The 22,838-nt window shown below is 36.6% G+C and overlaps 1 protein-coding gene and 1 pseudogene across 1 annotated transcript in view; both read right to left on the bottom strand.

Moving 5' to 3' along the window:
- Positions 1-22,838, bottom strand: part of PRIM2 (DNA primase subunit 2) — an 804,531-nt gene that overhangs the window by 41,403 nt on the left and 740,290 nt on the right. The gene's annotated exons all lie outside the window — the stretch shown is intronic.
- Positions 1-22,838, bottom strand: part of LOC119540658 — a 38,307-nt pseudogene that overhangs the window by 15,327 nt on the left and 142 nt on the right.

The following is a 22,838-nucleotide window of genomic DNA, read 5'->3' on the forward strand; positions in this document are numbered from 1 at the left end:
GGAGAAATAAGACATAAATTGAAGTGATTTATCCAATCACAACCAAAAAGTGCAAGATAACAGACTTGGCTCCCAATTTATAGTTCAGTGCTCTGTTTTACAGATGGTAATTAAATTCTCCATAGATTATCATGCAACTAACTGCATATGATTCTTACAGCATTAGTTGAAATATTTAGTTGAAATGTCTTGAAAAAGTTCACACAACTCTTAAGTAGATAAGATAGAATCTAAACTTGTATCTTCTCATTCTGAGACTAATGTTCAACTATTCCAGAAAGAATTTTATCTCCATGGTTGAATTAGGCCTAATGTATTAATGTTTTCGTTAGGTATTTTTAAAATACATCTCTCTCAGACTCTCTCACATGAGTCTGACTGTTTACAGAGAGAGTTGGAATATGGCATAGTAGTTTAAAACTTAGACTCTGGAACCAGATGCCATCACTACCAGCACATGTCCTTGATCTAATAACTTCAGACATTTGTGCCTCAGTTTTCTCATTTATAAAATAAGGATAATTTTAGTACCTACCTCATAGTGTGGCTAATAAAAATAAAGTGCATAGAATGGTTTCTGGCACATATGAAGTTCTTGATAAATTAGTCACATCACACCAATTGTCTATGAGTAATACTAAAAGAGGACTATGCATTTCACATTCATTCAGCCATTGCTTACTGAGTGCCCACATGTTCAGTACTGTGGTAGATGTGAGATACCCCTAGACTCTGCTTTCAAGAAGCAGTTCGTATCTTCCTTTCTTGCTATTTAATGAAGTCATCAACAGCTCAGCTTTTAGAGAAGAGTCCCAACACTTCTTGAAGATAAACCATATTCATGGTAACTAGAAGGATGTAGGCAATTCAGAAGTATACTACATCCATGTTTCTTTCAGGTCACAGAGAAGTTTTCGAACTCACTATAGATATACTGGTGACCCATTACTTTGGGTAAACAATTTGTATTCTGCCCTCTGTGGCGGGTAATTAAGATTCAGAACTAGAATCAAATACCAAAAGCCTGCCCTTCTGTTTGAATGGCTTTGTGCTTTTTTTCTCCATAACCACATGTTATTCAGGAGATAAGAATGTTTAAAAAGAGCTATGTTAATGAAAGCAAGGGATAGATTAATCAAATACTGAACTAATTCAGTGGTGTTGAGGTTGTGTATGTGCTAGACCTTTGTTATTGAAATTTATTGTTGCAAATCTGAAACTCTAGTTCATAACTGTAAGCCTCTTACATATTTGTCCCTTATTATTTTAATCACAAAATTTGACTTGATTTTACAAGTTTTTCCTAAAACCATGATTATCAAGTATATAGGATTAAAAGGTATGAGAGAGATGGTGGAGGCTTTGAAGAAATAAGAAAAACAGATGGGCAAGTGATAAGAGCCAGAGTATTCTTATCAGATCTTAACTTGTTTTGTTAGGAAGGAAAGAAAGGAGAGAGGGAGGGAGAGAAGGAAGAAATATAAGATCTATTTTATTTTCTGATGCAAGTATATTTAACATTTCTACTTAATATTTCTACTTATTCGAAATACAGACAGTAGAATTGTAGTTTAAATAAATTATAGTAAATCCATAAAGTAGAGTATTAGGCAGCATTAATACAATGTTTTTGGAGTGTATTTAAAGCAGAGTCTAAAGTAACATTTCATGTCATGGGAAAATATTCATGATAATGTTAAGTGCAAAACAGAATATTTAAACCTAAGTAGAGAGAGGATATAAGTTATATATGGCATATAGCTTCTAAAAAATATCCTACATATGCATATACAAGATAAGGAATAAATATGATAAAATTTTAACAATGATTTTTCCTAGGTGATGCTATTATAGATTATGTTTAGTTGCTGCTTATAATTTTCTAAAATAAATATCTTACTTTAACCAGAAAAAAATTTAATTGTTAATTTTTTTAAAAATGCATGGCAGAATCTAACAAATCAAGAATGATTAGAAAATTTTCCTATATAGGCAAAGGAAAAACATTGTTTTTAAATTCTACTTTCCTTGAAAAAGGATAAGCATATAAAATAGTTAACAACTAACTTTTCAATATGTTGTCCTTATAAACAATTCAATACTCATACAATAAGCTTTTTGTTTTAAATCATCAATAAGGTGATATTTAACAGAGTCTTTGCTATCAGGAGAACAAAACCTAAGCAAATAAAGTATTTAAACTCTTGATAAAAACTCCATTTTTACCAAGGTCTCTAAAATTTGTTCAAATGGCTTTACCCTCATTTCCCTAAATATGAAATTGTAAACACATAAGAAATGTCACACAGGTATACAGGTGTACGCACAAAAAAACACACACTAGACTTGCATTCCATTTATTCATAAAATCTTTTTAACAGGCTTAAAATTAGAGTATTTTTAGAATAGTGCATGTCTTTACAATCCATAACAAAACTTTTTTTAAAAAGTAGAAAACAATTTTTATCTTGTGTAATACAGTGGCTTCTTTAAAAAATCAAAAAATATGATTTGAGATGTACAGTGGAGGGGAGGTAAATATTGAGTATAGTAATAACAAGGTGGGGATCTTGATTTATGAAGGCAAAAGGCTGAACAAGAGAGAAAACACAGAAATAAAATATTCCCAAGGGAAAAAAACTATATATATGTAAGAGTTGAATGGGGAGAGAACACAGAGAAAAAACCCGGCTGAGCATCACTCACACTGATCCAGGCAAGAGGGCAAAGGCTGTCATAGCACTGAAGTTACATGACAACCCCTGAGAAATGGAAATGCACTTCACTCTAGTACTTCTACCCTGCATTGACTCTGTGGAACTAAAACAAACCACCATGACTATGATTTCTTCTTTTGCAGAGGACAGAAAAAAGAAAAGATGTGGAATATCAGGGATTCTGCACTCTTTATTCCATATTATAGAAAAGTAAGCAAAGATTGTAATTCCTGGGGGTTGTATTTGGAAACTCTGTTGGGTTTGCATGTCGTTCTTAACTTAGGCTGTTCCTTCCCCCCCCCACCAAGAGGTTTAATTTTTCAATTTGAGGCACTAGTGGTATAACGCAGGCCTCATTAGCTTGTGGGACGTAGCTGGTCTCCATTAATTCAGTTCTCACTTCATTTGCTTTGCACACAGTTATAATTAGCTTCCAAATATCTTAGGTAACTTCAATAGATTTATAGCTACAATTTTACTCTACATTTGCTTTTTTTTACTCCCTTTCTTCCTTTTCTGATATTCTATAGTAGTTAACATTTAAAAGGACAAAGCTACTTAAGGGGGAGATTTTATGTTAAAATTTTTGACATTCAGCTGTCTTGTATGATTAATGCATAGCAATTGTGGCATTTTAGTAATTTTCTTACCTTAGAGACTGATAAAAAGGCAAACAGTCGATTTTTTAAAAACTGTTGAAAAATATTTTAAACTATAATAAATTTAAAGAGCATATCTAATCCTCATGCCATTTTAGCATTCTGTATTTACTGCTTCAATCCATATAGAAACTGTTAATGTTGTATTTTTTAAACACTGCTTTCACATGGGAAGTATGCTACATCAACAAAAAAAAATCAAGGCTGTGAGTTGATACTGATGTTGTGATAGAGTAAAAAAATCACAATAGTTTTCAGCTATCTGCATGTAGAATTAGATCTCTTTCAATATCTTCTGAATCTGGGCTTTTGCCCAGACTTTTTTTGACTTCTTTAGCCAAACAGACCTTAGGAAACATGACAGAAGGAGGAGAGATGGGAAGAATGGAACCCTTTGAAGAAGTCTGGGCTAATCTGCTAGATTCTGGGATACCTGACATAACCACTACATCACCCACACCAACTGCCGGACTTGTGAGTGAAACCATCTGGAACCAACCAATTCCCAACTGACCTGCCAGCTGACTGTAGCCACATAAGTGAGCCTAGATGAGACCATCAGAAAAACGGCCCAACCAAAACTTAGCTCAAATTGCCTATTCACAGAATGAGCTAATGATCTTTGCTATAAGCCACTAAGTTTTGAGGTTCTTTGTAACACAGCAAGCTTATTGATACAATTGACATTCTTTAAAGCATAAAAATTAGACCTCTCCTTAATAATAGCTATATTAATTTTAAAATCAAGCAATCAATAGAAACCTACTAAAATAACCAAGGGAGAAGGTGGAAACTGTCCTGTGAATATAATTTGAATGTACGCACCATAAAGCAACTTAGATACATCTGTTAGATATCCACTAATGTTCAACATCATGGTAATTATGGTAAGAAAAAGAGAGTAAACAACCAAATATGACTCCTATCCTTGAAAAGTTTACACTGCAAAACCTCACTTCTCCAGAAAACATCAAGAAATCTCACCTTGTTAAATCCATAAAAACAAAAGAAAAGTAAGAAATATGTTTGACAGCATGAAGTTTAAGAAATAAAGCTTCTTCTCTTTACCCACAGATGAGTCCCTTAGGCCTTCAACAGAGCTCATTTACTCAACTTTATGCACAACTTAACCTACTGGATTATGATTTCTAAGCAAAAATTAGATTAAGCCTTTTGAAGTAAAAAAAAATTACTTAAAGACAGGTACATTGATACCAAATAAAAGAGAATGCTATAAGCAAAGGAATTGATAGGAAACAGAAATATTATACATAATAACTCAAGAAGCAAGACATCTGGGCCACGCTTCAATCAAGATGGCAAAGTGAGATGTTGTCGGGCTCCGTCCACCCACAGGAGCTTTAAACAACAAACAAGAACAGGCAGAACAATCTTTCTCAAGTTCTGGAAAACAGTTAAAATGTTGCAGTAACAGGTAGTACACTGAATCCATAAAAGGCAACTTAAAAATGGTAGGATCTTGTAGCTCCCTTGCCAGCTCCTCTGCCATCACTTCCTTGGCTTGGCACCAAGCCAGCCTGTGCTCCCAGTGGAAGACCCTGATCCTGGTCCTGGTGAAGCAGAGTAACCCTTCTGCACATACTAGGATGCATGTATGTAGCAGGCTTGCCATCCCAGAACTTACCCTGGGTATAGAAGTGGCTCCCAGAGTTCTATTGTAGAACACCGTAGGAGAACAGACAAATCACAGCTGCCTGGGGCAAAGGATTGACAGCTGGGGGCATATAATACAGCACAGGGGACCTTCAGGAAATTCAAAAGGCCTCAGCATCCTAGATCCTGTCATTAGGTCCTTCAGTGACACCTGCTTATACAAGGTAAACAACTTCTCCCTCTCCTCTCTATGTCCTTCTTGCATTTGTACCTCCATGAAAGTCAAATACAAACTCTCTAATTCCCATTCTTGTTTGACCAACCACTACAGTCCCACCCATATAACACTATAAAAGCATAGATAGTCTCCAAGTCCACCATAACCTTTTGCTCCCTGCCTGCTTGGTTGAACTTGTGCTCCTGACGTGTTCCCCAGGTGACCCTATAAGGCCTACCTCTCCTCTGTGTTCTAGTACCTGTGAGTACTTATAAACTTTTCTTTCATGTATCTCTGGTGGTACTCATCCTTGCTGCACCTGGCTATCTGTATAAGCAGACTTATAAAAGTCAGCAGGATATGCTAGTCATCGTGGATGGGATTCCAGATGTGTCTCATGCTGCTTCTAATTAACATACTGGATTTCTCTACTAAGTCAAACTATTTAGAAGGGTTTTCTGTCATGCTGGCTTTCTTAAGTGTGCTGCTTTGCACAGCTTTGTGTTATCTATATCAAGTGTTGGCCACAATTTCCCACCCTAAATTCAGGGTGCTGCAAGTCCTATTCTGAGAACTCCCCAGAATCCCACAACCTCACCTAGCAGAGTTCTGGTTGGCAAGAGGGAGACTGTAAGTCCTATCACTTCCCCCAGCAGTGCTCCTAAGCCTAGACCCTTGGGCTATTTACTCCAAAAAGACCCCAGCCAGTAGGTGGAGTTCATTGACACTAGTGAAGTAGGAAGGGGGACATCCATTCCCATTGGTAAAATAGCACAAGCATCAGGTCATGTTCCTAATGTGACAGGAGGGCTGGGTGACCTTTCACACACCACTCTCACTGACGGTGACACTGGGCTCGAGAGTCCAAGTTACACTTTCCTTTTAACTCTCTTTCCCCCACCTCCTGAGTCTTAGTGGCGAGGGGGCATCCCTTCCAAGGAAATTGTAAGGGAACCTCTAAAGGGGTGATGCTGCCAGGGTTGGTGACCCCTCCTTTTGTTGCACTCCTTGCTTCTCTCACTCTTTATTCCCCAACTCTATGGGTTATTGTGGGTCCTATCTTTAGCAATTGGTGGCACAAGACTTAACCGTCCCTGGTTCTGAGGCAGAAAAGCCCCCCAAAACTCCAAAAACTCAGGAGAAGGTCAATGAATTGCTAAAGAGAAGGTTAATGAATTGCCCTCACAATGGGCAGCATAACAGTGTGAAAAGCCCCTATTTTAATTCACATTACTACCAACCATACAGAAACAAAAAGGATTTTAAAAGGATATTGTGAACAGTTGTATGGCAACAAATTAGACAACCTAGACAAAATGGACTAATTCCTAGGAACACACAAATGACCTAAAATGACTCAAGAAGAAATAGAATAATAGATGGTGGGTGAGGGTAGCATAACATTGTGGTTAACACCACTGAATTGTATATTTGAAAGTGGTTAAAATAGGAATTTTTACTGGTACATATGTTACTAAATGAAAATGTAAAAAAATAACAATAAACCATAAAACACAAAGAGTAAGCCCCAATGTAAACTATGAAATGCAGTTAATAGTATAAATATAATATTTTTCCTCAATTGTGACAAAGGTACCCCACTAATACAAAATGTTAATAATAGGGAAAACTGTGGGGTGGAGTGGGGGTGCTGGTTTGAAGCTGTTATGTACCCCAGAAAATGCTGTGTTCTTTTAATCCATTCCTGTGGTGCAGACCTATTCTAGGTGGGACCTTTTGGTTAGGTTATTCCAATTTGAGATGTGACCCACCACATTGAAGGTGGCTCTTAATCTTTGTACTGGGTTCTTTGAGTGGAAAAAAAAGACAGAAAAAGCAGAGAGATATTAAGAAAAAATCCCCAGAGATGCTAAGAGAGGACCACAGAAGCTCAGAGAAGAGCTGCTGAAACCAGAGTCTGAAAACAGTGAAACCCAGGAGCAAAGGACCAGCCAATGCTGGCCATGTGCCTTGTTCTCTGACAGAGAAACACCGAATGCCAGAGGCCTTTCTTCAGAGAAGGCATCATTCTGTTGATGCCTTAATTTGGACATTTTCATGGCCTTAGAACTGTAAATTTGTAAACTAATAAATCCCCATTGTAAAAACCAACCCATTTCTGGTATATTGCATTCCAGCAGCTTTAGCAAACCGAAATAGGGGGTAATATTGACACTCTGTACTTTCTGCATGACTTTTCAGTAAACCATAACTGCTCTAATTTTTTTAATGAAAAAAGGAGAAATAGAAGATCTCCCCAGACCAACAATAAGTATACAGATTGAAACAGTAATCAAATACCTCCCAAAGAAAATAGAAGATCTCCCCAGACCAACAATAAGTATACAGATTGAAACAGTAATCAAATACCTCCCAAAGAAAAAAAAAGTCCAAGAAAAGATGGTTTCACTGGTGAATTTTACCAACCATTCAAAGAAGAATTAACACTATTCATGCTTAAACTCTTCCAAAAATTGAAGAGGAGGGGAGAATTCCTAACTCATCCTATGAGGCCAACAGCAGATAGAGATATCAGAAGAAAATTACAGAACAAAATCCCTTATGAATCTAGATGCAAAAATTCTCAACAGAATACTCATAAACCAAATCCAAATGCACATTAAAAAGATTATACAGCCACATAAGAAAAACCCACAGCTAATATCATACTCAGTGGTGAAAGACAGAAAACTTTCCCCCTAAAATCAGGAACAAGACAAGGATGTCCACCATCACCATTGTTATTCAAAATTGTATTGCAAGTTCTAGCCAGAGCAATTAGGCAAGAAAAAAGAAATAAAAGACATCCAAATTGAAAAGGAAAAGGTAAAACTACCCCTATCCACAGGTGGCATAATCCTATATATAAAAAAATCCAGAAGAATCTACAAAAAGCTACAAGAGCTAATAAATGAATTAGCAAGATGTTAGGGTAGAAGATCAATACTAAAAATTCAGTGGCATTTCTATACTCCAACAATGAACAATCCAAAAACAAAATTGAGAAAAATATTCCATTTACAATAACAACCAAAAGAATCAAATATGTAGAAATAAACTTAACCAAGGTTGTAAAGGACTTATATGCAAAAAACTACAAATAAGTTCTGACAGAAATTAAATAAGATCTAAATAAATGGAAAGATATTGCATGTTCACAGAAGACTTAATATCATTGAGATGTGAATGCTACCCAAAGTGATTTACAGATGTAATGCAATCCCAATCAAAATTCTAACAACTTCCTTCAGAGAAAAGGAAAAGCTAATCATCAAAATCATAAAGAGCAAAGGACCCAGAATAGTCTAAATCATCTTGGAAAGAAAAAAAAGTTGGAGGACACATGCTTCCCAGTCTCCAAACTTATCACTTAGTTACAGGAATCAAAACTGTGGCATTGGCACAATGGCAGACCTAAAGATCAATGGAATAGAATGGAGAGTTCAGAAATAAACTCAGCACCAATGGCCAATTGAGTTTTGATAAGGGATCCAAGCCCACTAAATGGGGAAAGAATAATCTCTTCAACAAATGGTGCTGGGAAAACTGGATATCCATATGCAAAAGAATGAAAGTGGACCCCTACCTCATGCCATATACAAATATTAACTCATAAAGACAAAAGTGGATCAACAACCTAAATACAAGAGCTGTAACTATAAAACTCTTAGAAGAAAACATAGGAAAATATTCTCAGGACCCTATTTTAGGCAATGGATTCTCAGACTTTACACCAAGAACACAAACAACAATAACAAAATGAGTTGGACTTTATCAAAATGAAAAACTTTTTTTGCAAAGGACATTATCAAGAAAGTGAAAAGACAACCTACAGAATGGGAAAAAATATTTGGAAACCATATATACAATAAGGTTTTACTATCCAGAATATATAAGGTACTCCTACTACACAATAACAAAAAGTAAAACAACCCAATTTTAAAAATGGGTCAAAGGGCTTAAATGTTTCTACAGAGAAGATATATAAAGAAATAAGTACATGAAAACATGTTCAACATCTAGCCGTTAGGAAAATGCAAATCAAAACCACAATGGGATACCACCTCATACCTACTAGAATGACTATAAAAAAAAAAAACAACCACCATAAAATACATGTTGGCAAAGGTGTGGAAAATGAGAACCTTAGTGCATTGTTGGTAGGAATGTAAAATGAGGCAGCTGCTGTGGAAAACAGTTTGGTGGTTCCTGAAAAAATTAAACATAGAGCTACCATATGACCCAACAATTCCACTTCTAGGTATATCCCAAAATAAGTGACAGCAGGGACTAGGACAGATAGTTCATAGAAGCATTATTCATAATAGCCAAAAGGTGGAAGCAACCCAAACGCCTATCAGCAGATGAATAAACAAAGTATAGTATACATTCAATAGAATACTAAACTTTAAATAGAATACTAAACTTTAAATAGAATACTAAACTTTAAAAAGGAATGACATTCTGGTACATGTTGTAACATAGATAAAACTTGAGTGAAATAAGTCAGACACAAAGGGATAGATATTGTATGATTTTACCTATATGAAAAAACTGAAATATGCAAATTCACAGAGACAAAAAGCAGAGTACAGGTACTAGGATGGAAAATGAGGAGTTTATGCATATTAGGTGTTAGAGTTTCTGTTTGGGATGATGGGAAAGTTCTGGTAATGGGTGATGGTGACAGTAGCAAAACATTGTGAATGTAACTAATCCCACTGAATGGTGTGATTGGGAGAGGCTGATGTGGGAAAGTTTATCTTGTATATATGTTTCCATAATTAAAAGAAAAAGGAATATAAAAGAGAGAATGACAGTTAAATGCAATACTGATCCTGAACTGGATCTAATAATGGAGAAGAAAAAAACCATAAGGACATTATTGGGACATACGAAAAAATTGGAATATAGACTGTAAGCTTTATATCAATGTTAATTTTCTTGAACTTGATAACTATACTTAAGGTGGTTACATAAGTGAATATCCTTGTTCTTAGGAAATGTACATGGAAGTATTATGTTCAAGAAGCATAATGTATACAATCTACTCTCAAAAGTTAAGAAAAATAGGTAGATGATAGATGAATTATGGACAGATGGATAAATGGATAGATACACTTGTGTAACAAGTGTGGCAAAATGTTAAATTTGGTGGCTCTGGGTATTTGGGTGAGGGATATACTGAAGTTCTCTCATCAATATAAGGGCTTATTGTGGCCAGTGTACCCACAGCCCCCTCCAAGATTGCCTTGGGTCAGCAAGAGAAGAGAAGCCTTATGCCACTGGGTAAGCGGAGATACAACCTCATGATTTTCAGCAGGGGAAAGAAGAAAAAAATATTTAAAATGGTCACAATATTTGTCTGGTAGAACATTTAGACCTATAAAACATTAGCATATTTGTACAATTAATGATATATTTGTGAGCAGGTTTTTTACTACTTTTTAGACAGCTGACACAAAGTTCTGCTGATTAGGAAGCAGGTGGTTTCCTTTTCAGCATACAGAAATATAGTAAGCAGTTATGAGAAAATCAAATGCCTTTGCAATATTTATGTCTTATAGACATCCCTAAGATGTAGGATACCAATAAGTACCCAGTTCCAAGTCTAAAAGACAAAAACAACTAAATGAGTCACAGTCTAAAACCTACATAATACCTAAATCCCAATTTAATTTTGATTTCTCATTTTGAATCAAGTTGAGAGAATAGTTTAATCAAAATATTGTTTTAATTATACAAGTAACGTATGTATGTTATAAACATGATTTTATACTCTTGATATCAAATGAAAACCAGTGTCCTGCCTCACTCACCACTGCCACGTCTTCTATATCCCTGCCCCACTCCACACAGTTAAACATTTTCAGCTATTCTGGCTTTTAGGTCTTCTGTTAGTGACTTATATCTCCAAATAGTATACATCTATCTCTGTTGCTGTATTAACACCAAACAGTATTTACTGACTCCTACTATGAGCAACTTAGATTATCACTAAAAAGCACCATCTCCTTATTGTAGCATTTGTCTTTCTCACATTTTGACTAATCATAAAATTCTAGGTTGAAAAACATTACTCAGAATTTTGATGACATTTTTAAAATCCTCTTCTAATACAATGCAGATGATGGGAAATATGATACCAATCAGAATTTCATTTTTTTATACTTAATTATCTTGTGATATTTCCTGGATACTTTAAGGATTTTTGATTTACCCTTGGTATTCTCAATTCTCATAAGGATTTGTTTACCCCCAGACTTTTTTTTTCCTTAATACATCTCATTCACTACTTAACTGTTTTGTTTTTTTTTTAATCGGACAGTCCTTGTCCTTCTTTAGCTCTTAAGTAATTTTGTACTGTTTGCTTTCTAGATGGAGTTTACTTTGCCCTGTGTCCTATCCCTGGCCTTGTAACTTGCTCTGACACTGAGTGTTTGGTAGATGTGACATTGTGCCAGGTCTTGCACAACAGCACTGCCTCTCAGAACCCTGCAAGCTGCCAGGGTAACAAGCTGGAACCAGCCCTCTGGGAGAGTCACATGGTTTTATACCTTTCACCTGTCCAGCAACAGCAACCTGCCTTATTACAGGTGCATGAAGGAACCCAGCTGAAACAAACTGTCCAGCTGAGTACAGCTTAAACTGCTGACCACACAATCACAAATTAAGTAAATGTTTGCTGTTTTAAGCCACAGGACAAAAGCTTAGTACCATGGTGGCTTTCAGTAACAACCTCTCTAAGCCTCTGTTTAAACTGCATGACAACCTTATAAGATGCAGGCTGAGATAGATAGTGACAACTTTTATCCCCAATTTACAGATGAGAACACTGAGATTGAAAGAAAATAAATGATTTAATCTTTCAGTGAATAAATGGAGGAGCAGGGCCTCAAATTCAAGTTTGTTCATTTTTCACTTAAAACCCAGTGACATCATGCTGCTTCTGTGGTAGTAAAAGAGTAGAAGTGAAATAAATAGCTTTTCAAATTACATTTTTGTGCTAGAAGGTAAATTGTTCTGAGTTATCCCAGCCCCAAATCACTGCAAAATAGGACAGAAGCATGGACCTAAAATAAATAAATAAATAATAAATAAATAAACAAACATGTGTATGTGCATGTGTATACAATTAATGATCTATTTGCGAGCAGGTTTTTTATTACTTTTTAGACACGTGACACAAAATTATGTTAATACTGAATCACAACATCCCATAGTAGACTGTCCCAGTTTGCTAATGGTGCCGTTAATGCAAAAATACCAGAAATGGATTGGCTTTTATAAAGGGGGTTTATTTGGTTACAAAGTTACAGTCTGAAGGTCATGAAAATGTCCAAATGAAGACATCAACACAAGCATACCTTCACCAAAGGTATACTTAGCTGGGAAGGCATGTGGCTGGTGTCTGCTGATCCCAGGTTGTGTTTCAGCTCTACTCTCAGCTCCTGTGTGTTCTTCAAAGTTTCTCTCGTGGCTGCAGCTTCTCTGAAGTCCTTCTGTTTCTGAGCTTTTATAGGGCTCCAGTAATTAAATCAAGACCCAAGCTGAATGAGTGGGGCCACATCTCCATGGAAACAATCCCATCAACAGGTCACACCCTAATCAAAGGTGTTACTGGTCACATTTCCATGGAAACAACCTAATCCCAATATCCCACGAGATCAGATTAAAAGATCATGGCTTTTTCTGGGGGACATAATATATATAAACTGGCACATAGACCAATAGTGTGCCTCAATTGAAGTGTTTTTGTAGTTCTTAAGTGAAATGACATGGCTCCTGGTATACTGAAAATCAGCCATTGTTTGACTAACCCATCTCCAATTTTCAGGATAGCATACTAAAATGAAGTGCACTCTAGTTTAATGCTGTGATCTAAAACTAGGCAAATATAAATAGAATTGTAATCCTAGTTTTATTATCAGAATTAATTGCCTGATAATTTAATATGTAATTCTTAAGTCTGAAACTGAGAATATGATCTTTCTGAATAAATACAAATATAATTTATAGGTAAAGTGTTATAAAAAGGTTGAGGAACTGCTTTTGAACTACATTTCTCCCTAGTCTATTATTAAACACATTAATATGCACCAAAGACAACTCATAAGGTTTTTAATGAACCCAGACTGGAAACAAAACTTTATCTTCTAAGTAAATATCACTCAGGTGTTTTGTTAATTTGTTGTACCCTTCTTTTAAAATGTTTAATCACAGTGATTTTGAAACTCCACAGATAAAGATTATCTCCAGACCTCACCATTCTGTGGAGACAAAGGAAGCTGCTTTAACAATAGATATCTAAAATCCACTGATGTACTGTCCCTAAGGACTCAGGATTCCAGTCCCCTGACCAGCTATTTCCGGAAATCCCTCTAATCTGCTATGTTATCAGCTCCCAACTTCTCCTTCAGGGCATTGCTGTCCTGCAGGGAAAAGCCAGTCACTGACATTGTTTTCTGTTCCCTTGCCACACAGCCATGCTCATGTCATCGTGCTGCCTCTGTGTGTTCCCAGTAGCCTGTCTTTGAGGAATCAGACTTGTGTAGATTCCAGGTTGAGATTAGAAGAAAGTCCCTCTCACCCACTTGATACCATGTTCTGTCATTGTCTTTGGAACAGCCAGCTTGTCTCTCAAGTATCAGGGCATCTTTCCTGAAAGCAGTGCCTCCAGCTGTTCCCTCTACCTCACTCCATCAGGGCTCAAAAAACAAAGGGCAGGTAGCCGTCTTGCTCCCTCCCTCTCACCACAGGTGCAGCCTGCTTAACAACAGCAACAATAACAACAACAAAAAAACAGCTAAAACCAACCAAACAAACAAAAACCAATGTGTCCTGCTTTATCCTAAAACCAAAGCTCTTAGGCGTATCAATGTATGCTAATAGATGCCCTTTTGGGTCATCAACATACTGGCTCAGCAAACAGTTAAGAGGCTTGCTCCCAACCTGAGCTCAGCCGGGATCCACTTTAAATGGTCATGGACTGAAATCATTTTTATAATTTAAATGTGACAAAACAATCACTTGAGCCGTAAACAGAAACATAGTTATATAACATGCTGGTACATGCCAGCATCAAGGGATTAAATATTAGGCAGAAACACTTCTATTTATTCATTCCTCTTACCTGAAAGAAAACTAACCAATGTCTAAAATCACCTGAAGGAGGGCCACTGGCTATTTCAAAAGCACAGCCTGGAAGTTGATGAGCTGACATATTTTACTAGACCATTTTTATTCTCTGAATTTCGAATTTACTCCCTGCTTGGTTAGTGGGTCTCATACAAATCCTCGTTTCTTTGGATTCATTTTCTGAGCAAATGCCTGCTACTTTGTTTGCAAAATCCTAAGGCTTCGGATGTGCATTGGATATAAAATATTAAAAAGTCATTATTTCCCCTATATCCTTTTTTAAAAGACCGAGGTAATTTGTTTTAAATAGAAAGAGGTATTTTACTATGAGGCAAATTGTCAAATTACTGAAGTGAGGTACAGTATAAATATGCATATGTGCATGTATAGAAACAGCCCATAAAAGCCTGAAATATAAATTTGTTAAACACTTTTGATAGCTTCCTATGTGTATGTGTATAGATAGATAGATAGATAGATAGATATAGATAGATAGATAGATTTAAAACAAAAGCAATAAGAATTTTTTTTAAACACTCACTTGATTCAATCAAATTTGCCTACACATTTCATAGTCAACGTTTAGGTATCTGTGCCCGTGCACACACAAAGTAACTTCTTTTCAAATTCACCAAGGATATAAGAGGGTATTTATGAGTGTGTGTTCTTCAACAGTAGAGTTTACATACAACTCCAAAATTAAAGATTATAATTAGTCACTTTTTTTCATCATTTGTATTAATGGGTGGGCTTAACTTCAATAAATTCAAATATGCAGCATTTTTAACTAATGGGGTCTATTCAAGTGTTTAAATATACATCTGCTACAAAAAGATTTAATATTCTACCTTCCAAATGAAAACAGTTGGAAAAGAAAGTAGTAGAAAGTAACTAAATATTATTCTAGGAAACAATAGAGAAAGTTATTTTTAAAGAAAAATTAATAAAATTCAGGATACTTAGAAAAGTAGACTATTGTTCTAGTTTGCTAACATTGCCATTAAGCAAAATACCAGAAATGGATTGGCTTTTATGAAGGGGGTTTATTTGGTTACAAAGTTACAGTCTTAAGGCCATAAAGTGTCCAAGATAACACATCAGCAATCAGGTACCTTCACTGGAGGATGGCCAATGGCGTCCGGAAAACCTCTGTTAGCTGGGAAGGCACGTGGCTGGCATCTGCTTGCTTCCAGGTTGTGTTTCAAAATGGCATTCTCCAAAATGTTTGCATCAGCTTCCAACAGCCATCTTTAAAATGTCTGTCTCAGCTCCAGCTAGCTCCGGCTCCTTCTGTCTGAGCTTATATAGTGCTCCAGTAAACTAAACAAGGCCCACACTAAATGGGTGGGGCCATGACTCCATGGAAATTATCCAATAAGAGTTATCACCTACAGTTGGGTGGGTCACATCTCCATGGACACTGAACCAATAGGTTCCAACCCAATCCACAGTAATAACTCTGCCCCCACAAGAATGCATTAAAGAATATGGCTTTTTCTGGGGAACATAATATATACAAACTGGTACAACTATGAACCTATGTTATTTAAGACAACTTTCAAGGAACTGGAGGAGAAAATGATATAACTTTTAAAGTCCAAAATTCTAGAAACAAAAGGAAATGAAGCTGGTGGTCATGCACTAATCAAAACTGGCTAAAATGTTATCCTAAAAGTAAAAAGACAGTATTTCAATGAAATAGTATTAGCGAGTTATTTAGTAGAGGTAGAAGCAAATGCACTGTTTAAGGCACAAGAATAGACAACAGACAAGATACAATCTGCAGTAAAGTAAACATTAAAATTAAAGATATTTTAAATTTGCTATATATTAAAAAAAAAAAAGTATACATTCTCCTTTAAAATCTTGTGCCAAAAAAGAGAAAAGCAGTTAAGGTTAGAGAATACAACAGAAATGTCCCGCCTGTCCTTTCCCAGGAAAGAGAGATGACTTTGTGGAGCTGCACTAGGACAGAGGTGATAAATAGATATAGGTCCCTCTGCCATGGATAACTTCCAGAATAGGACACCAAATATTCCCAATCCATATGGAAAAACTAATTAAAGTATGCCCAAAGAAAAATTAATTAAATGTATCTCAGTCTCCACTCAGTCTCCTGAAAACAGGCCAAAGGAATGTGCTTTTCTAAAGACATCAAAAAGCCTCTTTAAAATCCTCTCTCTAACCATACTCTTCCCATGGACAGCACTAGATTTCTGGAACTCGCAGTGTGTGTTTTCTTTTCCCACTCTCAGCTTCCAACCCTCCAAAGTCCCCCACACCTTCCGCAAGTCATTCTCACTGCTTTACTCCTCTTCACTTCATGCCCTCCATCCTCACACCAGGCCACCCTGTCCCCTTCCCAGAGTGACCAGAGGGATTTTCCATGGCTTTCCACTGGGCCACAGCTACCCAGGAAACCTGGAAGTCTCCTCAGCAACACCACCTCGTCACCCTTTGCTTCACACGGAGGGAAGCATACAGAGAAACCTAGGAGGTAGAGTTTTCCTCTTCGGTCAACTGCCTTCCTCATGAGAAAGTCTCATGAAGAATTTGTGCAGATTAAATTTCTCATCTCAGATTCAGATTCTGGTACTGAATTTTAAAAGGAGTGCTAGAAAGAACCTTTGATTGCAAGAAACCCTTGCTCTTCTTTCCTCCATCTCCTTATATGTTTCATGACGTCTGAAATCAATGGAGGGGAGTAGGGAGAAAGTCTTTCATTTGATAATTAAAACTAAAATGCATGTGCTTAATTTAGTGAAGCTGATTCAAATTCAGTCAGGCAACTATACATCTGGGATAGGTACCAGAAACTTCCCTGCTGTTATAGGGAAGGTATGCCACAAGAAAGCCTAGGTATGTTGCATGCCAAAAAGGAGGAAATACCTACTAAAGCAGGAAAGGATTCAGAAAATAGTTTTTGGAGTGCAGGAAGCAGTCTTTGCAGGATTCATAACCCTGTCCAGGAAACTGCATGTCACCTGGAGTCTCTAGAGAAAAAGAAGCTGTGTCAAGATGTCTCTTGTTATGTTCAGCTGGAGGTGCCTGCAACTCTATTTAAATGATTTATGAAGATTTATTGTTGCTATTTTTAAACACAGACTTTGCTATAAAGGAGCTTGTTTTTAAAAGAATTTGTTAATCAAAATATCACTGTACTTACACACGTACATACACATACACACACACACAACATTTTTAATCAACGTCTTAATCACTATAAGCTTGAAGACTGGAGGTGGGTGGGATGTACAGAATCAGATGAAGGTATGACAAATTGGGATTGAGGAAAAGACAAATTGCTGTCATACAACCCATCCATAAATTTCACAGTGACTAAATGAACACAGATGTACCCTTCTGAATTGCTCCATGAACAGATGATACTGTTTAAATTTGTCAGTACCTTTGCTTATTGTTTTTCTTGAATGCAAAGTTCAACTATATCTTGCTCATTTAAAAAATATAGTCCTTCATATACAAAATATTCCAATAAAACCTATTCAGTGCTTCTCAATATGATTTTGTCTGATCACCTCAGTAAGGTCTTCCTAAATATTTCTTCTAGCACAGTAGTCCTCAGTGTGGGACAAGTTTGTCCCCCAGGAGATATTTGACCTTATCTGGGGACATTTTTGGTTGTTACAGCTTGCAGGATGCCCCCTGGATCTAGTGGATAGAGGCCAGGAATTTTTCTAAACATCCTGCAATTCAGAAGACAATCTCCCATAGCAAAGAATTATCCAGCCCAAAATTTCAATAGTGACAAGTTTGAGAAACCCTGCTTTAGTATAATAATGGATGTATGCTAATTTGTGAGTAAACTGTTCTCTTTGCCTCCACAATGTCCTATATCTTTTTTCAAATTCATTCAGTAGTCTTCATTCAGAATCTTATAGGGTATAAACAATGGTAAACAAACAAACAAAAGCCAACAACAATGAAAAACAATTTTGAAGTCCTGACTGCCATTTCTCTAGAATGACGTGGTACAAAACTCTTAACATTTTGATCCTCAATTCCACTCCACTTATCTTTAAAAATCAAATGATCTTATTAGATACTAATTTATATACTTTCACATGCTACTTAATGTGCTAAAGCTAAGGAGTTATTCCTATTCATATGCCTGGTTTTGATTTAATCATTTGTTTAACAAATAATTATTGACAACTATTTCTCAGACACCATGCAAAGGAAGAAACAATCAGGAAAGAAATATGGTCCCTGCCCTCACTGAATCTCCAATCTAGTGAGATGAAAAGCTGTATATTATCACCTCCCTCTCAGGAAATCCCAGCTGTAATGTTTCACCCTCCCTTCCCACTCTTCCCCACAATACACACTACTCTCTCCCCACAAAAAAGCAGGAACACATGCTACCAGATCAAGGAGTGTTAGTGCCTGTGGCTTTCCTGGAAAATGCAGCAAGTTATCTTTAAATGATACAGACCCAAGAATTTTCACCTATTTTAATCAAAGAATCAGAAGATAATAGACTAGATTATAACAGCAAATCATTCAAAGTACAGGCAGTCCTTCATTTAGAATGGTTTCAATATGCATGAATTTCAGTTACCAAAGTTTAGATAAATAACACCAATCCCCAACAACTCTGTAACCATGGTATATTCAAATTTCAGTAACCATGGTATAATAACTGTGAGAAGTTTCTGCATCAAGCACAAACTTTGCTGCTGGCTCTTCAGTCTGCTAATCACTATGTAAATAAGGATGCACACTGTGGAAGGGACTAATCATCTCACTTCTTTCAAAGCCTGTTGATTATTGGTCACTGCACATCATTTACTCAGATCACCACTGACAACAAAGCATGCAGTTGTGTTGCCGCCTTGTTTCCTAGTTTTTAACCCATATGATATTTCCCCCAAAAGTGGTTAATCAAAAGAGGAAATTGGCCAACAAAAAGGAAAGTGCAGCAAAGCAAAGAAAAGTGATAATGGTAAAATGAAATTCAGATCAAATACAGAAGAAATAGCTAAGCACACTGCCACTGTTCCAGAGACTCTAGACATGCAGCCAGAGGAATCTAATGAAGGTGACTGATCAACATAAATGAAGAGAGTGATTTCAACGAAAAAAATGAATATGTCCCAAAGAAAAAGAGGCCAGAAAAAGTTTTTTCACTTCAAATGAACTCTTGGAGCATTGAAATCATGAAGGATAAAATGTTGGTAGTTGATCCAAACCTAGAAAGGAGTGTAATTCACCAAAAGATGCTCACTTCATATCATAAGTTATATAAGAAGGGAGCACTGTTCAAACCACTCTTGATAAGTATTTTTATAAAGAAATAACGTTTTGATGGTTCTAACGTTTTAAAATACTGTGTACTAAACAGCTTTAATTTTTTCGTTTTCCTATACATTGATAACTGACAAGAAGAGAATTTTTAATGTTTTGACAAAAATTCTTTAACGTCACACCAAAATTGTAATTTTTCCCATTAATTATTAAGGTTGCTTTGCATGATTTCAGCTTGCAAAGTCATTTATGGTCTTGCAGTACTATGCAAAGTGTGATAATGGTAAAATGAAATGCAGATCAAATCACACTCTGGCCATCTACATCAGTGCAGATGAGTGTCTGGTGGTTCTCTGCAAAAGCAACTGCAGAAACCATGAGCTGCTCAGAGTCCAGGCCAACAGTAACTGGCAGACTCACTTGCTAGAAAGTTGGCACTCAAAGTATAATGAAGTTTAAAAAAAAAATCATTGAGTTTGAGTAGGAGTAATCACAAGCAAATGTCTATATCAAATTTTGTTTTTAAAAAGCAAAAGATTCACAAAAATTCCGGGAAAGGAGACTTGTTAGAAGGATGATTAGAAATAAATATTTCATATTTTGGTCCAATATTTATCAGATGATATTGTTTTGTTTTGTTTTCTGTCTCTCCATCTAAATCATAATGTATAGGAACTTTATAGTATTTATGTTTGTATCCCTTGTACCTAATATGGTGCAGGGCACATAGTAGGCTCTCATGCACTGTTTAATGAGTGGACTTAATAGTCAGGAGGCAAGAAGCCTGGTTCTAACTGTATCACTACTTGACTGCATGACCTTGGGCTGCTGAGGCATTCTGCTGAGTTTCAGTTTCCTCAACTGAAAATAATCTGATTCCATGGATGGTATTGCTACCAAGCAAGGGCTCAATGCCTGAAGGGTATAGAAGTCAATGCAGTGGTGCCAGGATTTTGAGAAAAGAAAGAGTTTTATTACAGGATGGCCGAGTAAGGAGACAGGAGGAAAAAACTCGACTCTGCCCCCCTGAGTCTAAGTAGCTTATTAGGGTTTTTATGGGATTAAACAAAGGGAGGAGGGGATAGTGATGTTGGCAGATATTAACTGGTTATGTTTCAGGTATGGTTAATAGGGAGTGTGTAAGCAGAAGCCAGAGAAGACCTTGAAAACTAAGAGAAACCAGCTGGGGTAGTTGTAAATTGCTCAGTTACCATAAGATAACTAAGTAAAGACGTAAAGCTGTGGAAATAAGCTAAAGTGATGGAAATAAGCTAAACAAACTGGCTGTGAGGGGCAAGAAAGGCATCTAGTTACAGCAATGTTATCAATTCCTCAGTTAACATAAATTATAATAAGTAAATCCACTGTAGTCAGCCATAACAATATCCCCACAAACCAGTTTTTCCTGCCCATCATTTCAATATTAAACAAACAAACAAACAAACAAACAAACAAAAATGAGTAATTCTGAACTGGTAATTCTTAGACTAGAAAATTTTTTTAAAAAATTACTAATCCCTTTCCTATGCTAATTTGGAATATGTTCTCTGTCGCATACCTCAATAAATAAAGTCCTGCAGAAAAATTTCATGTACAAAGTTTAATTTTTATACCAGGCATAAAAAAAGATGGGTCCACACTGAGAAGATGAGAAAAATACTGCAAAAGACTAGAGAAAGAAAAGAGCATTTTACTAAGCTTTTATCCATTGCCAGGCTCTTTGCTGGGAAGTGAGAAAACAGAAGATGAATAAGACAATACCTCCCTGCAGAGCAATTTGCCCAGGCAAACCTAAGGATAGCTAAAGAATACCAGAAACAGGTTTTCTCCATGAGGGGGTGGCCTGAAGGGAGCAGAACCACCCCCAGGGACTTTGACACACTCCACACCCCTCCTCCTCATCCCGCCCCTTTGGTGATAGGTATTCTGCCTCCTGGAGTCACCGCCTCATTAAGCCACTGAGAGGCCTGTGCCATCTTCCCCAGGAACTTCAGGTTGCTTAAAAGACAGAGAATCATTACTAGATTGAGTTGGACAAAGAAAGAGAGTGAGCAATTGACTAACTTATTTTATTATTTTTTTAATTTAAAAAGATGCCGTTAGAAGTCAGTGGCTATTTCTCAGAGCACTACAAATAGATTTCAAGGCTCATCACTGTTCTGTTTTGTAAAATACTGCTTTAAGACAGTGGTTCTCAAACTTGGGTTGGTGTCGGAATGACCTAGAGAACTTGGTAAAAGTACAAGGCACAGACCTTGTCCTACTTCCATGAGCTTTATTAGCTCTCCAGGTAAGGATTTGATAGGTGTCTGTCTTGTTTTCCTAGGGCTGCTGTAACCAAGTTCCACAAGCTGGGTGGCTTAAAACAACAGAAATTTATTCTCTAACAGTGCTGGAAACTAGATGTCTGGAATCAAGGTGCTGGCAAGGCCACACTCCCACTGAAGTCTTGTAACCGAGAAATTAGGATTTAAGGACTGATTATGATTACTGAATCATTATATAGATATTCCTTTTTACTTTCTGGTATATTTGAGTAGACAGGGGGAAATACCTGAAACCTGAACTGTAATCCAGCTGCCTTGATCTCTGATAATGATTGTACAGCCTTTATCTTGTGCTCTTGTGATTGTAAAAACCTTGGGATTAATCTTCACTTGTACCCTTTTATCCAGTTTTTCGACTTTAAAGTCTTATAATCACTAAAGGCAACCCCTAATGTTTATTAACGAAGGGTCTTGGGTCAGCCCAGAACTAACCCATCTCAGGTCCAGAGTTATCTTAGTAAACCAAAAGGGACCCACCTGATACGTGCAATAGCTTACACTTTAACCCACAAGTCACCTATACCTCATTATAATACTAAAAATCAAGCCCATCATCATATTAAGGCCACCATTTTCTTACATAGTTCTGTGACTAAGCATGTAATCAATCTGCGCATGATCAATAATTAGATCACCCCTAATTACATTACCTGGGGCCATTGTGCTCATTATCCTAAAACCTGCCCATCTTTTGATGCTACAAAACTATCAGAATTACTACAGTTCAGGGAGACAGATTTTGGACCAATAGGCCATCTGTTCTTCTGCTTTGCACCTAGCAATAAACTTTTTCTTTTTTGAAACTTTGGTGTCTCAGGAATTGATCATTTGAGTGCATTGGGCAAAAGAATCTACTGCTTGGTCCAGTAACAGTCTCCAGGGAAAAACCTGCTCCATG

This window comes from Choloepus didactylus, chromosome 7 (assembly GCF_015220235.1).
Source record: "Choloepus didactylus isolate mChoDid1 chromosome 7, mChoDid1.pri, whole genome shotgun sequence".
Lineage (NCBI taxonomy): Eukaryota > Metazoa > Chordata > Mammalia > Pilosa > Megalonychidae > Choloepus > Choloepus didactylus.